We start from the raw sequence: 7346 nt of genomic DNA, 5'->3' as shown, positions 1-7346 counted from the left end.
GACCTGCTTCGCAGCCTCAAGATAGAGTTCATTATCAAAAGCAGCCTCGGTGATTCTAGCAGTGAACCCCAACCTGAGCCAGCTCCTGGACTCACAGATCTGCTATTTTTCACTGCAAGACAGGAACTAGTAGGGTGACAGTATTGGGGATAAATTAATCCAGCTGAATTGAGGGATACACCAACTGGCTCATTGGGTTACAATGCTAGTTCAGAAACTTCCAGGCCACCTTTGTTCTATCATTCTCTTTGGAATGATCAGTTTTGTGATTTGTACACAAATCATAGTCCTAATACACTCTGTGTTTTGCTTACACAGTCCTAGTTTTAGCTAACCACACAGTAGCATTTCTGCAGAGGTAAGAATTCTCATTTTTCCAATGCTTAATTGATTCTTAAGGGAAGAGTACTTCATGTGATAGGATAATTTGGTTTAGATTTCTCATGCTGAGCCTCTGATAAGACAAATTAGTAACTCCGCCTGTTTCAAAGAATTTAGAAACACAACCAGTTTAGCCACTCCATGTTGTTCGGCCAGTATACAAACCTGTCTTACGTTTTCGGATTTTTCAGAACCTCTCCCTAGAGAAAAAAACGCCCTTTTTGTTTGCTTGTTAAGTTCTTTTATCTTGGCACATGTGCTCAGAAATTGTAGGTAATATCTAAAAGGGTAAAGAAACATAAACAAAGCATCCTTCCAAACAAATCTTCATCAAGTAAAATTTTATTTGATGTTGAGAAGTCTATTTGTCTAGCAGGAACAATGAAGATCAATGGCCCATCCGGGGCACTCTCTCCCCAGGAAATTGCTGTGGTTTTCAGCCCAGCCTCTTTCTTCTCTTTGCCTGTGACTTGGCTGGGACAGCTTTGAAAGTCTAGAAGCAGCAATAAAAAGACCCACACAGGAAGTTTTCATATTCTACTGAGAAAGGGGACATAGTAAAAAACAGGTCATTTATTTTTATATGCTCCTTTGCCTTCTTCTCCTCTCCTGCTTATTGTCCCATCATAAAAATTGTGAAGAGGAGTAAAATCTTGTGATCTTAAGATCCACCTAGATGTAAAATAGTGAAGAGATTGTAGTTATCACTGTTCTCTTTAGAAGCAAACAGGATAATTCACACATGTTAGGTGATATGGTTTGGCTGTGTCCCCACCGAAATCTCCTCTTGAATTGTAGATCCCATAATCCCCATGTGTTGTGGGAGGGACTCGGTGGGAGGTAATTGAATCATGGGGGTGGTTATCTCCATGCTGTTCACATTATAGTGAGTGATTTCTCACGAGATCTGATGGTTTTACAAGGGGCTTTTCCCTCTTTACTCTGTACTTCTCCTTGCTGCCACCATGTGAAGAAGGACGTGTTTGCTTCCCCTTCTGCCATAACTGTAGGTTTCCTGAGGCCTCCCGAGCCCTGCGGAACTGTGAGTCCATTAAACCTCTTTCCTTTATAAATTACCCAGTCTCAGGTATATCTTTATTAGCAGTATGAGAACAGATTAACACGTAAGGGACGTTGTACACATCAGGGACTATAAATCTATAGAGTTTATATTAGCACGTAAGTGCATAAGCAGTGGTGTAGGTTCTTGGTTTTGTTGTGTGCTGTTTAGTTCAGCCTGATGAAAAATGATATCACTGTATTTGCATAGTGCACAAACTTTCTTTGAGCGAGAGCTTCCTTTTCCCTTGAATGGGCCATGGGAGATACTACAAAGGACAAAACAGGCCTTGTAAACCTTGTGAGATGATAGACAGCATTCTTTAGGAGGTTACAAAAGAAGGTCATGAAGAACAACTATTGTCCCTGACCCAAATCCCCTAATAATAAGGTTTCTAGGAGACTTTAATTCAGCATTAAGCTTCCATAGGACATACTTTAAGAAAAGGTAGAACTGAAGGTCTACTCAGGCTAGCTTTCTCTTTTCTGGCAGCATCATCAGGCACATTGAATTTCACATTTTTTTTTTTTTAATATTTTAGTTTTTTGAGACAGAGTCTTTCTCTGTTACCCAGGCTGGAGTGCAGTGGCATGATCTTGGCTCATTGCAGCCTCTGCCTCCTGGGTTCAAGCAATTCTCCTGCCTCAGCCTCTTGAGTAGCTGAGATTACAGTCATATGCCACCATGCCCAGCTAATTTTTGTATTTTTAACAGAGAGGGAGTTTCGCCATGTTGATCAGGCTGTACTTGAACTCTTGACCTCAGGTAACCTGCCCGCCTTGGCCTCCCAAAGTACTGGGATTACAGGCATGAGCCACTGTGTCCAGCTGAACTTCACATATTTTTAAACGTAAAAAACATTTTTAAATGGAAGTCAGTCATGATCTTCTTCACAAACATTTCATTTCACTACAATTCTAGCTTTTCTCCCCATTAAGAATAGAGAGTGTGTTAGTCCATTTTGTGTTGCTATAAAAGAATACCAGAGACTGGGTAATTTGTTTTTTGAAGTTTATTTGTCTCATGGCTCTGCAGGCTGTAGAAGCATGGCATCAGCATCTGCTTTAGTTCAGGGGAGGCCTCAGGAAGCTTTTACTCATGGAAGAAGATGGAGGGAAAGCAAATGTGTCACATGGAGAGAAACGGTGCAAGAGAGTGGGGGGGATGTCACACTTTTTTATACAACAAGATCTCAGCTGAACTTCTTACCACTGACTACCTTGGGGAAAGCACCAAGTCATTCATGAGGGATCCACACCCATGGCCCAACACCTCCCACTAGGCCTCATCTCCAACATTGGGAAATCACATTTCAACATGAGATTTGGAGGGAACAAATATCCCAACCATATCAAAAGGGTTAAATTTTCAGTTGTTATTGTGAACCTGTTCTCTTCTGTCTTGTCAAAGCTCATTAATACTGCACATTCAATCTGCAGACGAAACGGTGGACAAGATTGTTGAATAGGTCAGTGAATATCCTTCCAAGGCTGAGGCACTTCTGTAGGGCTTGACAACCTGTGGCAATCAACAACAGTCCAACCAAGCAACACACGTATACCATTGAGCCAAGCATGGTGCTCAGCATAGAGGGAGAAAACAGAGACTAGCATGGTGTGTATTTTAAGGAGAAAGGGGGAGGAGGAATTAATATTTATTGGGCACTCACCATATACTTGGCACTGTGCTAGCCATTTTAAAAATGCACAAAAAAATTACAGGCCACTACTGCTGCCCCTAGGGAGCATGCCAGCTAATTGAGGAGTAAAATGCACACACACACACACATGCACACACATGCATTTACACACACAACCTTACATTCTTTTTGGAACAAACCAAGGCATAAATAGCAAAACAATTGCTATGACTACCGCTAACAGTCAATACTTACGGAGTGTTTTCCATGAGCCATGTACAATTGTAAATACTTTATATGTATTAACTCATTTAATCCTCTCAATTTAATGAGATTGGCCCTATTATTTTTCCATTTTACAGCTATGCAAAGTGAGGAAGAGAGGTAGGCTGGTGAACAGCAGAGGTGGGATTTCAACCTGGGCAGTCATGCTGAAGACCCTATACCATTAACCCTGTAGACTACGCTGCCTCTGTGTATCATGTATATACACGAAAAGTAAGTTGTGAAACAAAACTATAATCAGGTAGCCTTGCTATCCAATATCAGGAACTGATTAGATGTGTGTGTGTGTGTGTGTGTCTATGTGTGTGTATTTATTTATATTAACATACTGCTCAGGGTCCTCACTATCCATACACTCAATACTTGCTATTTGAAACTCGGGAACCAAATATATTTAGATAATGTAAGTATCCCTTGCTACCCAAACTCACTATCTAAGCCTTCACCATTCAATCTCAGAAACTGAATAATTTGGAATTGAGTGATACTCGTGTAAGAGTCAAATAATTGGAACAAATAATGAATGCAAACAGAGATGGCAGTTGAATTTCTCAAGGACAAATAGATGTTAGTTCAAAGAAGAAGGAGAAGGCCAGAGTAGCTGAGGCACTCAGGTAGGAAATAACACAACAAGTAGATTCGAGAGCCCGTGTATGGAGAGGGGCCACAGATGAAGCTAGACAGGGACGCAGGGGCTAGAATCTCAGGGCACTGATTGAGCATCATGGTGTAGACAATGGTGCGTCATTGGGTAATTTTAAGCAGGTAAGTGACATGATCAGATTTGTGAATTTAAAAGATCACTGTGGCTTTGGGATTTCAAAATATTCCACATTAAATGGTTCTGCATGTTTTAGAATACTGTGTGGAACAAATGGTATCTGTGCTGCAAGCCACAGAATCCTAATGGTCAGACTTTATTGCTAGGTAGCCATGCTGGTGTGAAAACCCTGAGAAGAGCTACGGGGAGGGTGGGGAGTGGGTGTGGTGACTCACGCCTGTAATCCCAGCACTGTGGGAGGTCGAGGCAGGTGGATCACTTGAGGTCAGGAGTTTGAGATCAGCCTGGCCAACATGGTGAAACCCCCTCTCTATTAAGAATACAAAAATTAGCCGGGTATGGTGGTGCACACCTTTAGTCCCAGCTATTCAGGAGGCTGAGGCACTAGAGCTACTTGGACTCAGGAGGTGGAGGTTGCAGTGAGCTCCCATCTAGGCGACAGAGCAAGACTCCCTTTCAAAAAAAAAAAAAGAAGCAGCAGCAGCTACAGGGGACCATGGAGCTGCCAAGCTGCCACCTGGACACAGCTCCAAATACACAGATGATGAAATGTGAAATGTGGCTACCTGTGCAGCATTGAATTACTTGTTGATCCTTCCATCTGTACGAAATAAATTGGAAAGCTACATTTTGTTTATAAATGTCGTAGACAATTATGTACATTTATGAAGGGATTTGAAACATTCAAAACAACACGGAACTGCTTCTTCAAGGACAACAGAGAGTGTGTTTTGCTGCTTCAAATCTCTCTGAGTTCTGTCTCTGACTCTTAGGCTCTCTTTTAATGGGCTCACCTGATGAGGCCCACACAAGATAATCTTCCTTTGGAGTAACAATTCTCATTTTATATGTATATAAAGGAATTGGCACGTGCCATTATGGAGGCCAAGAAGTGCTGTGAGAACCAGGGAAGCTGGAGGTATAATTTACTTTGAATCTGAAAGCCTTAGAGCCAGGGGTGCTGATGATATAAGTCACAGTCTGAGTCCAAAAGCCTGAGAACCAGGAGCTTCCATGTCTGAAGGCAGGAGAAGATGGATGTCTCAGCTCAGACAGAGAGAGCAAATTCCCCCTTCTTCTCCCTTTTTGTTCTATTCAGGCCGTCAATGGATTGGATGACACCTACCCACTTTGGTGGGGGTGATCTTCTTTTCTCAGTCACCAATTCAAATGCTAATCTCTTCCGGATACAGACAGAAATAATGTTTCACCAGTTATCTGGGCATCCCTTAGCCCAGTCAAGTTGATGCAAAATTAACCATTGCACTCCCCTACAAAAATGAGTATAAATGGAGCTACTTTGAAAATGAGTTGCTTTGTATTGTGTTGGAGGAGAGATGCTGGCATGGCAGTAATTACTATCCTGTTTCCTTTTCTTCCAGGATATAGAACCAGAGTCAGTTTCCCAGTCTTGCCCTTGGGTGTTGGTCTGTTGACTGTCTTCCTCCCAAATCCTCCACTCTTGTTTCCTTGTTATCTGTGAAGCTGGAAGTCAGAGTACTCTGATGCCCTAGGTGATGGTGGAGATACAAGATTGAAGAAGCCTGGGTCCCGAGTCATTGCTTGGAAAGAGCCATACAGAAGGGCCACCTGTCCAGGAACACTCACATTGTGCTATTTCACAAATGAAAAATGAACACTGGAGTGCTGGGGCTGATTGTCACAGCCGTTAGCCTCCTCTGAAGAACACAGCTGGATTTCACACTCCCTCTGGCTGTAGAGCTCATCCACATTTGCTTCCCAATTGATGCTTTGATGAGTATCATTCATCTATTAGGTTTTTTATGACTTTTTTTTTTCTTTTAAAGAAAATGCATCCTCCATTTTCTATGACTACTAGAACTATAGACAAAAGATGCAAGAAAATATTTGCTCTATTGGGGCATTAAATAGTATTTAATTTCTTTCTTCTGACTACACAAACTTTTGAAGTTTTAGGACAGTAGCTGCAGAGATCTACTGGTAAGAGAAAAATTAATTTTTAATTTCTCTTATTATTTGGAATGTTCTCTTGAAATTAGTAATTTAGAAATCTAATTGATTTTCCCTTTGTTAATCCGATATAATTAATTTCTACAAACGTTTTCCAGGCTAAAGCCCAAGTATATTGAAATTTATGTAGTAAAAACCAGGAAATAATGTCACTATTTATCATGTTGGCTCCTGCACTTTCAAGTTACCTTTCTTCCCTTATTACTTGGGAACAATGATGTCATGGCTTAGAATTTAGCTGTTTCTAGGTACTTACTTTGTGATTATCAGCAACCTTACTATATAACATCTTGTTTTGTACACTGAACTTAAAAAGAGTTAATACAATACTTCAAGTGTATTTAATAAAATGGCTTGGTATTTCACATGCAAACATGTTTTGGAAACTCAAGGTAACTTTTTTATTTCCTGAACTTTATTAATTGATTGACATCAAGATAGGCTAACTCAGACCAAAAGTATTCATATTTCCACAGGAATAGTTATTAAAAAGGTGAGGAAAGAAAAACAAACAATGACATAAACACTGAATAGATCAGAAAAACAATGTTTGAATTATGATAATTTAGATGTGAAAGAAGAGTGACCAAATGCAAGAAAAATGAACATGAGGGAAGTTAAATAAAGGGGGATGAAAGCTGAAAGAAAACGCAATCAACATAAATGGGCACATTTTGTAAACTGTAGGTTTAAGAAGGAAAAAGAACAAAATAAACATGTGACTCAAACTAAAAGAGATAAGAAATGTTTAAACTGAAGAATGTTAGTAAGAACAGAAAGGAATGCAGAGTACTGTTTAAGAAAATACAAGGAAAAGATGCTTTAAAATCCTGTAGTCTTGACTTCAGATTCCAGTTCCACTTTGAACTACAGGTATGACCTTGGATTAATTAATTACTTTACCAGTCTGAGCTTCAGTGTCCCCAGCTGTCAAATGAAAATAATAAAACGTCGTAAGATGCATGCAAGACTGTATTTCTCAGGCTTTTGCAGCCTATGGTGCTGTAACAGAGTGCCACTCTCCCCCAAGTCAGTTTTCTCTCCTTCCATGGTAACTGAAGGGTAGCTGCCTTGCAGTTGTATGTGGCCCTGGGACTAAGTTCTTACCAATAGAATGTGAGTGAACACTATGTAGGCCATTTTGAGCTACTGGCTATGACACTGGATGTGTCTCCTCTATGCTCTTTCCCCTTGCCTGGCCAGAACCA

General features: G+C 40.6%; 1 long non-coding RNA gene across 1 annotated transcript; it reads left to right on the top strand.

Moving 5' to 3' along the window:
• The first annotated feature begins 1325 nt into the window (after positions 1-1325).
• Positions 1326-6908, top strand: LOC135970784 (uncharacterized). Its single transcript, XR_010586636.2, has 3 exons — positions 1326-1423; positions 3443-3578; positions 5529-6908. It is a non-coding gene; the product is annotated as an uncharacterized lncRNA (long non-coding RNA).
• The last annotated feature ends 438 nt before the right edge of the window (positions 6909-7346 follow it).

This window comes from Macaca fascicularis, chromosome 5 (genome assembly GCF_037993035.2).
Source record: "Macaca fascicularis isolate 582-1 chromosome 5, T2T-MFA8v1.1".
Classification (NCBI taxonomy): domain Eukaryota; kingdom Metazoa; phylum Chordata; class Mammalia; order Primates; family Cercopithecidae; genus Macaca; species Macaca fascicularis.
This window is presented reverse-complemented; position numbering and strand designations above follow the sequence as displayed.